The sequence below is a fragment of the Canis lupus genome, chromosome 2, assembly GCF_011100685.1.
Source record: "Canis lupus familiaris isolate Mischka breed German Shepherd chromosome 2, alternate assembly UU_Cfam_GSD_1.0, whole genome shotgun sequence".
Classification (NCBI taxonomy): domain Eukaryota; kingdom Metazoa; phylum Chordata; class Mammalia; order Carnivora; family Canidae; genus Canis; species Canis lupus.
Window position 1 is genome coordinate 58,281,311 of NC_049223.1, and position 9,586 is coordinate 58,290,896.

A 9,586-nucleotide genomic window follows, 5' to 3' on the forward strand; every position below is an offset into this window, starting at 1 on the left:
CTAGCCCCCCCTGGGCTGCGAGCTCCTGCAAAACAGAAATCTGTGCCTTTGTGGTTCACTAAGTCCAAAAACAAGAAAAGCAAGGCCAAGTTCCTCTCAACCAACTCCCCTTCCCCTTTTTTTGTTGTTCAGTTGGCATCATTCTCCACCTCCCATCTGCCCCTCTGCCCCTCATTGAAATTGTGCCCTTGACTAATCTCTTACCTCCAGCTCCCATGGTGTATCAGGCACAGACTCTGCCCAGCAATGTCTTCAGCGGGGTCAGCTTCCTGACTCCGTCCTCTCCTCCACTGGCTGGGAACCTGAATCCTTCACACCTGGACAGTATCCACAATTTCCAGGCCTATTTCCTCCTCTCTGGTCCTCCTGCACGCCCATGTCGAATGGGTCTTTCTCAAGGGCTCTGACCACCTATAGCCCTCAAGAACCATTAATGGCTCCCTGTTGCCTGCCACCTCCACTTAAAATTCTCCGGGCCAGTCTTTAAGCCCCATCATCCCTCCAGATCAGTCTCACCTTGAAGATTCCCGCTCAGTTTCTGTGGGGGTTGATCGGTGGGTGCCCTCACTAGGTGACTTGGTCTGCTGTGTCCTCCCCTTTTCTGGATTGCCCACTAACCTTAACCAAATTATATCCATTTTTCATATCTGACATGCCATAAAAGATTAAACAGGAGGGTCCCTGGGGGAAATGAGAGGCCAGGAGCTAAGACTCCTTGGTTGGGTAACCCAGGTTTGAATTCAGCTCTACCATCGATGAGTTGTGAGACTTGGAGCAAGTGACATCTCTCCGGGCCTCAGTCTCCCCATCTGCGAAAGGAAAATAATAATAGTATATTAGAAGGTTTGGGTTCACATTGATCACCTTTGGGCCCATGTCTGGCCAATAGTACGGGTTCCTGACTTTAAATATCATCTATATGCCAAAGCCTCCCAATTTTTTCTTGCAAGCTCCAGACTTGCATGTCAGCTGCCTACTGAGCACGCCGGGGGGCGTCGCAGACCCACTAGGTGCCAAGCTGACTTCCCGGTTCCCATCCTCCCCTGCACGGGCTCCTCCCCGTTCTCCGCCAGCCCCTTCCTTCCCGTTACTTGGGCCAGAAACCTGGGCACCGTCCTGCCGCCTCTTCCTCTTAGCCCCTTCCTTGCCATCTGTCAGCCCTTCTCCTGGCTCTGCCTTCGGGATGCCTCTGGAGCCCACCACCCCTCCCCCGGCTCCCCACGCGGGCTCCTGGCGGGGTCCCTGCCTCCTCTGTTCTCAGCACGGCAGCCACTGGAGCGGGCATCTCTGCCTCTGCGCACACCATCCCCTGGCTCTCCCCTACTTTTGGAGGAAAAGCCAAAGGCCCTAGGCCCCCCTGGAGCCTCCGCCCGGCTCCCCCACTGTGCTCTTGCCGCGCCTGCCGGCCAGCTCCCCTCCCTGAGGACGCTTCCACAGACTGTTCTCTCCGCCTAGAATGCTCTTTCCCCAGATACACGCATGACTCACTCCTTCACCTCCTTCAATCTCTGGTTAAATGTCACCTTTCAGTGAGGCCTACCCTATTTAAAACTGCAGCCCACCCCACCTCTTCCTCTGCTCTATTTTTCTCTCTCTTCTTTGTGCTGCAATACTCACCACCCCCCAGTAACTACACCGCCTGCGGTCTGTGGCCTCTCTCCCCCTGACATCTCTACTGGGACGTAAGCTCTATGGGACAGAGGCCCTGTCTCTTTTGTGCAATGAAGTATATCCCATGGCACAGGGGAGGCCCTCAATACATACTGGTTGTATTCAGTGAATGAATGGCTAAAGGGCTGGTATTGTTCTCGAACCCGAGTACATAAACACTTTTCATTTTGAGCCTCACTCTTACCCATGGACTTGTCTCAGTCTCCCTCCTGCCAGGGCCTCAGCTCCTCCCCTGGGCCCTGCCTCACCCCTATAAATCAATTACTTTCATTCACTGCTGGAGACCAATGCTCTCTTTCCAAGGAGTCTTTGCCCCTGGTTCCAAGTTATCTCACAGGCAGGTCTTTGGCCTCCAGACAGCACTGGGACAATCCAGAGCTATGGTGCCAAGTGACCAAGTCAGGGCTCACCCCTCGTGGTGCCATGATGGATCCTTCCTTTACAAATGAGACGTGTGCTGCAGCCCGCCCCAAACCTGGCAGGGTGGGGAGGAGCGAAGAAGGGGGTCAGGTTAGGTTAGGGGGAGGGTGGGAATCCTTCCTGACAAATAGGACCCTCCCCTCTCCCAAGGAAAGTTTGTTGGGCACCAGGGTCAGCCGCAAGAGCCCAGCATCCGGGAAGAACGCACATCCAGGAAGGCACCTTTCCTAAGGAGCTTGGTGGACCTGGGCCTTTTGAAGTGCTGAAGCTCTGACTGCAAATAAACTAGCTGGGGACAGGCCAGGAGCATTTGGCCATTTGTCACGTGGCACAATCCTATCCGGATCGTGGCTTACCCAGGGCAGCCCAGGGTGTGGAAAGGTGTGGTTGCTTTCTGAGCAAGGTCCAGACCTGGGAAGCAAGTGTCTCTGGATGAAAATGAGATCCTGCTTTCATTCGAGAGAGGAGCAGGTGCCTCTGCAGCCCTCTGGGCCCTGGGACTTGTCCTTCCCGAGGCAGGGACTTTCTCCTCAATCCCACCTGGTCCTCCCTTCTCCTTGTTTCGCCTGGGCTTCTTACAGCTCTCGGGACTCATTCCTTTTCTTTTTTTCCCCAGTGAAACTAAAACTACCTAAATCTAGCTCCAAGAATGAATTTGGTGTTTTTATTGGCATCAGGCTGACTCTATAGACTTCCTCAGGGAGCTGTCTTTCCTGATGGTCGATTTCCCCATCTACTCTTTGAGGTCTTTCTCATTCTCCTCCCCAAGCCAGCGTCTGGCTCTTCAGTCTGGAGCCCACAGTGGGCTACAGACGGGGGCACGGTGATGGGCTCTCTCCACGGTTTGAGGCTGGGTTCAGGAAAGACATGCTCCCAGGGGAGGTGGGGAAAAACAGAGGAGTGAGGTCAGAGAAGGAACTGAAGCCCAGCCCTGAAGTCAGGCAAGTCCCACGGGGGGGCTTCCTCCTGCCCCCACAGGGGCTCTAGGGTGCCAGTTAGAGGGGTGTCTAGGGGGCTCAGTGGGTAGAACATCTGCCTTCGGCTCAAGATCTCAGGGTCCTGGGATCGAGCCCTGAGTCAGGTTCCCTGCTTCTCCCTCTCCCTCTGCCCCATCGCCCCCCACTTGTGATCTCCTACTCTCCCCTCTCTCTCAAATAAAAAAATAAAATCTTTTAAAAAAGATAAGAGTGTCAGTTACTGAAAGCAGCTGAAGGGAGCGGGCTCTGGGTGGGTCACAAGAATGTACCTCCCACTGGGTTAAGAGGTAAATATTACCCTCATGGAGGTCCATGTGCTTCTCCTGATCCATCCCTCTACAGACTAAAAGAAACTCAATGGGGCAGACATTAGTCCCAAGCATTTATCTTCCTAATGCGCACATGCATGAGTGTATGTGTCCTTGAACAATGTAGGGCATTGTTCATACATGTTCATAAACATATAAACATTGTTTATACATGTTGATAAGTTTTATATTAACATTATCATATAGTATATGTACTTGCACGTCTTGCAGTTTTGAACTTGAGAGTCATGCATGTTGGGAGGAGCCAGTGTATTTCTTATCACCATTTATGCGATTCCATGCAATGACTATACCATAGCATAGTTGACTAAAATAAACAAACTCTAATGTGGGACTGCCTGCTGGCTGAGTCACTTACTAGCTGTGTGGCTGTGGGCAAATTCCTCAGCCTCTCTGTGCCTTGGTGCTTCCAGATGGAAAATGGGGCTCATAGGAGTAGGACTTTAGAGTTAGAGTGGGGAGTAAATGAAAAAATTCATTCAAAGGCTCACAATGGGGACACCTGGGTGGCTTCGGCCAGGGTCCCAGGGTCCCAGGATCCAGTCCCACGTCGGGCTCCCTGCATGGAGCCTGCTTCTCCCTCTGCCTGTGTCTCTGCCTCTCTCCCTCTCTGTGTGTCTCATGAATGAATAAATAAAATCTTAAAAAAAAAAAAAAAACAGAGGCTCACAATGGTGTGTGGTGGGGACAGTAAACCGCACAAAGGGTAGGCTAGCGTCTTCTTCATCTCTGGCAATAATGGAAGGACTCTGTCTCCTCTTTCTCTCTTCCTTTCCATCAGGGACCCACTGCTGCTGCCCTTGACATCTTGGGAAGAGGACCACTGGGCTGTCTACCTGGCATCCCAGTGTGCACATGGAGGGACTCCAATTCCATCAATCTGATGATGGATGGTCATGACAATATGGAAAAGCTGGCAAGGGCCGTACTCTGTTGAGACCCTGCCCACCCCGATGAGACCTGGGAGGGTGGTAGAGAGGAGAAGGGAAGACCTGGTAAGACATCTACATGGGCACAATCCCTCACAACTCAGAGACTCCAGGGATCCTGGGGTTGCTTGAAGCCTTGACCCAGCCCAGGCTACTCAGGGTCTTAGCTGAGCCTGGGGAGCCAATTTCATGACTAATATGTGATGGTGGAGGGTCAGAGGGCCTCCAAAGTGACTTGGATTTACAGTTGTCCCCTTTCATTCTCTGAGATCCCTTTGAGGCAATTGAGATATATATATATATATATATATATATATATATATATATATATATATATTTATATATATATATTTATATTTTATATATATTCCCCCCCCCAAAAAATATATATATATATATTATATTTTTTTCCTCAAGAACTGCCCTGAAATGCAGCCCCTGACATAGATGGGTTGCTTTCTCTAAACCGGAAAAGCATGTGGCACAGGCACCAGATCAGAAAGAGCCAATGGGACACAGATGATGGTGAGTGCTGGCCCCTTTTCTCTTTCACTTCTTCCAAAACCTGTGGTAGTGACTGGTCCACGAAGGGGCACAAGACATATACATACTCATCACCATGGATCTTACAGAAAGCTCGGTGAAACAAGCAGGCACAGCCAGGTCTTGTGAGGGTTATCATGGGTGCAGGTGTAGTAACGTACCCATAGCAGAGAAACTTCCTGAAACCAAAAAGTGAGGAAAGGCCTCCTGGTGGAAGTGACATCTAAGCTGAGGCCAGAGGATGAGTAGGAGCTACCAGAGGAGCAGTGAAAGGGGGGGTTAGTCCAGGCAGGGGAGGAGTCAGTGCAATGGCTCAGAGGTACAGAGAGAAGATTGACTTGAGGATGTTAAAAAAAAAAAAAAGAAAAATAAAAAAGTGTGGCGGAAGGCATTTTGGTGAGGGGGGGGTAACAAGACTGGTCAAACAACATCAAGAGAGACAAGGCTGGAGCCAGTGGGCCAACTGAAATCCTCCAGGAGAACAAAGACACAGAACATGAACTTGGCCCCTACAAGTATGCAAAAGTGCCCAAGTCCTGTGCCCAACAAATCCGGGTTACCTCGGTTGGGCTTTGGGGCTTAGGACATACATGAAAGACTGCTTGATCCGGATCATTGGCAAACAGCTAGTGCTTAATAAGGTGAATATTCTCGCCATTTACTTCCTTGTCTGCTGAAACGATCACCAGCGTACCTGAGCCATTAGAACGCCCCAGCATCAGCATATCTCAGAGAAACTACAAAGCCCTCTTCCCAGCTCCACTCACTGAGAATTCCAGATGAACCCAGATACCTGGCAGGTGACAGTTGACCAGCCTGTCTGCAAAGAGGTCAAATGGAGAGTGGCGAGCTACATCATTGGAAGCCTGTTTATCCTGGGTTAAGGGAATGTTTTCAAGCCTGTAACACCATCATGAGGGTATTGACAAGTCATTCCTACTTGTCAAGTAACAACATACTCCTTTTTCCCGATTGCTCTATCATTGAGGACAGGCTAGGTTATGTTGCAATGACAAATAACCTTGAACTTTCCCTGGGCTTAAAACCATAAAGGTTTGTTTCTTCTACAGAGATCAGCAGAGTTTTGTCTTTTTTTTTTTTTTTTTTTTTTCCGTAGCTGGAGGTTCTGGAGCCCTCATCACCTGGAGACTTGATGTAGTGAAACAGTGGTCACTTTCTGGAACACTGGAGAGGGGGAGCCAGAAGGACTAACATTTCTGAAGTCTCTCATCAGCAATTCAATGTTTGAATCTAGTTAGCCAGACACATTGCTTCCACTCCCAGCTTCCTGGCCAGAACCAGTCATGTGATCCCCATCAGCCCCAGTGGGGCTGGAAGGTGGCAGCCGTTCGTGTGCAGGGGGTAGCAAGCCAGAAATATGCAGGGAGAGTGACTACTCCAGTCTCCAAACTCCCCTTTCTGTCCAAGTCTGAGATTCAGATGTCTTACTAGTCTGGTATCAATTAATTGGGATTCATGAGGGGATTTTTTTGTGGGTTTAGTGTGTGTGTGTGTGTTCAGATTTTATTGTTTTATTTATTTGACAGAGCACAAGCAGGAGCAGTGGCAGACGGAGGGAGAGAGAGAAGCAGGCTCCCTGCTGAGTAGGGAGCCCAATGTGGGACTCGATGGACCCTGGGACCATGACCTGAGACAACGGTGGCCACTCAATGGACTGAGCCACCCAGGTGCCCCAGGCCTCATGAGTTTTGACCTTGCCATGTTCAAAAGCAATTCATAGGAGAACAGTAACATCAACTTGAATAATCTATTATTTTAGGGAAAAATTATGCAAATTACAAACTATTCTTATCTGCTTAATGGCACCATAACATTTCTTCACCCTACTTGACTGAAAACCAAGAAGACTACATTTTCTTACAGACATATATATTTTTTAAGATTCTATTTATTTGTTAATGAAAAACACAAAGAGAGAGGCAGAGACACAGGCAGAGGGAGAAGCAGGCTCCCCATGGTGAGCCCGATGCAGGACTTGATCCCAGGACCCCTGGATCACGCCCTGAGCTAAAGGCAGATGCTCAACTGCTGAGCCACCCAGGTGTCCCTCCTTACAGATATCTTATAATTCCATAGTCTTGCTTGGGTATCTGATAACAAAAATGAATAGAAATAGGATGTTTCAAGTCCTTTGGAAAACTCTATTGCAGGGATCCCTGAATGGCTCAGCGGGTTTAGCGCCTGCCTTCAGCCTGGGGTGTGATCCTGGAGTCCCAGGATAGGGTCCCACGTCAGGCTCCCTGCATGGAGCCTGCTTCTCCCTCTGCCTGTGTCTCTGCCTCTCTTTCTCTCTGTGTCTCTCATGAATAAATAAATAAAATCTTTAAAAAATAAAAAAAGGAAAGAAAACTCTATTGCATGATCATAGGTTCTATTTACCAAGAGCTCACTGTAGGCAATGGAGAAAACTGAGGCCCAGAGAGGTTAAGCAAGTTGCCCAAAATCACACAAGCAGAAATCTCCATGCTAAAAAAAAACAAATAAACAAACAAAACAAAACAAAACAAAAGAAATCTCCATGCTATATTCTGCTCCTGTATTGGGGAAAAAACAAAACAAAACAAAACCAAGATTTCCATTACAAACAATTCTATTCTGTCCTTTGGGGCAAGAGATCCCTTGAATTTAAGAGAAGGACATCTCTCCCACCAGTTTGGTGAGATTAAGGAGATCTGGCATGGGTCCAACCACTGAAGTTTGCAGTCAGTTAAAGTCAGCCTGGCACTAGATCTTGTCTGAAATCCTAACAGCTGAAACATTCTTTATCCAGGAAAGCACATGACTAAGCAGACGTGAATGGGGCACGAGTGGTCCCCTGAGCTCTTGCACACATAAGAAGAGCAGAGCATGTGTACATATAAGCAGCTCCCAGGCGCCTATTATTCAGCCTCACCCTGGAAATTCCCGGCCATTCATTTCTTTGTTTTTCTGCTTGGCCTCACCCATTTGGGGAATGTACAGAGGGCACAGGGGAAGGAGGAGGACAGCAAAGGACAGAAAGTGAGTAGTCTATGGGTAGCTGTGACCAGCAGGACCTGCAAGCCTTGGTGGGGATGGAGTGGGCTGGCCTGGTGCCAGGGGCAGGGCAAGGGGGGGGGGCTCTAAAACTTTGGCTAGGTGCCAAATTCCTAATTTGGAGGGCAGTGTAGGGCAAAAGTGGGCAGGCAGGAGAGGAATGGGTAGGGTAGGGGCACGCAGCACCTTGAAGATGCAGACTCCCATCCCCAGAGTCTGGATCCAAGTAGCTCTGAAGTGAGGTGTCTGTGCTTTTAAGAATCCATGGCTCAGGGCACCTGGGTGGCTCAGTGGTTGAGCATCTGCCTTTGCCTCAGATCATAATGGGGGGGAGGACCTGGAATCGAGTCCCACATCGGGCTCCCCACAGGGAGCCTGCTTTTCCCTCTGCCTGTGTCTCTGCTTCCTTCTGTGGCTTTTATGAATAAATAAATAAAATCTTTGAAAAAACAAAAAAAGAAGCCATTGGCTCATACTTTCAGAAATGGTGGCTAAGATTCAAGTGCTGGAGGAAGACCTCAGTTCACATCCCACCTATCTCTATCACTGACATGCTGCTGTGTGACCCTGGGCAAATCACCTTGCACTTTGAGAGCCTTACTTCCCTCACCTGTAAGATGCAGATGTTGTATGCAAAGAATTCAGCGCACTGCCTGGCAGGTGGTGAACACTCAGTAAGCCGTGGCCATTATCTGCCCATGCGGATTGCCGAAGACATCTCCGAGACCCAACAGCCCGATAGGAGATTTCGGAGTCTCCAGCAAACTCTGCCTGAATTTGGGCACCGCCTAGGCTCAAGCATAGCTCTATAAGCAAGGGAACGTGGAACACTCCAGGCCCCTTGGGGAACTGCTCTGGCCTGAGCCCGAATACAGGTTTCTCCCACTCTCCATCCTCTTCCGGAGCATGAGAAATTCTAAACCTTACCAAAGGGTGTGATTAAAAATAAAACAAAGCAGATATTCCATGTTGCTGGAAGGATGGGGCTCAGGGAGAGGCTGGAGGCCTGTGACCTCATCTCTGAGCTCCTCATTAGAGGTGGGAATGGGCAAAAGCAGGAGGAAACGGGTTTGAGAGGACACAGGGAAAGCTGTGGCTCACTGCTAAGGGAAGTACTAGAATTTACGGCTCGCACAGGGGCAGTAAACTCAGATTCCCACAGGAACCTCGAACCACATGTCTATGGGGTTTGGCAGGTAATAAAATGAAGGAGGAAGCCAGCAGGGTATAAGCAAGGTCATGAGCCCATCGTGATCTGTTTTTCCTGGTCCTACTTTTGGTGGAGACTTGGGCTCGGACAAAAATATCCTTGCTCTAAGAAAAACAAGAAAATGGTGATGATAAATGGCACCTGACATGATCACAGGCTCCAAGACCACGAAGGGGTTGAGGGGAGGCTAGAGGACTGTGGGGTTCATCCTGGCCTTGCCCCATCCCAAGAGGCAGCCGCTGCTTGGGTCTCACCCCCTGAAATCCTAGGTGTGACACATCTAGTAGATCCAGACCTTCTGAGCCACCTGGGAAAACATGGAAAAGTGGGTTCCTGAGTGTAATTTCCTTATTTTTAAATGCTGCCTCTGATTTTTAAAAACAACATGTAGATGTCAAATCTAAGATGCCACTGGCAAAAAATAAAATAAATAAAATTTAAAAACTAAAATAAAATGCCATTGGTGGTAAG